The 256-nt window shown below is 59.8% G+C and overlaps 1 protein-coding gene across 1 annotated transcript in view; it reads left to right on the top strand.

Annotated features, from left to right (window-relative positions):
- PRKD2 (protein kinase D2) overlaps positions 1 to 256 on the top strand; it is a 38,764-nt gene that overhangs the window by 1,637 nt on the left and 36,871 nt on the right. The gene's annotated exons all lie outside the window — the stretch shown is intronic.

The following is a 256-nucleotide window of genomic DNA, read 5'->3' as shown; positions in this document are numbered from 1 at the left end:
GACTCCCTCAGCCTCAGCCCGGTTTTATTTTCTGCCTTCTCCTCCAGGTGTGGTAGGGCCCCTTTCCTTCCTTCCAGCGGCCCCACCTGGGCTGTTTCACTTTCTGTTCTACCGGGTTTCATTTCCTGCCCCCTCCCAAATTGGGGACCAGGACACCTGGGTCCTTTGGCCTTTGGGTGGGGAGCATCCTCCACTTTCAGCTCCCTTAAGCCCTAGCCATCCCATGCCCCCCCCCCCCCCCAAAGGCCCAAAAACC

Source organism: Myotis brandtii, unplaced genomic scaffold (assembly GCF_000412655.1).
Source record: "Myotis brandtii unplaced genomic scaffold, ASM41265v1 scaffold114, whole genome shotgun sequence".
Lineage (NCBI taxonomy): Eukaryota > Metazoa > Chordata > Mammalia > Chiroptera > Vespertilionidae > Myotis > Myotis brandtii.
The sequence above is the reverse complement of the archived record's forward strand: the minus strand, read 5'-3'. Positions and strand labels throughout refer to the sequence as shown.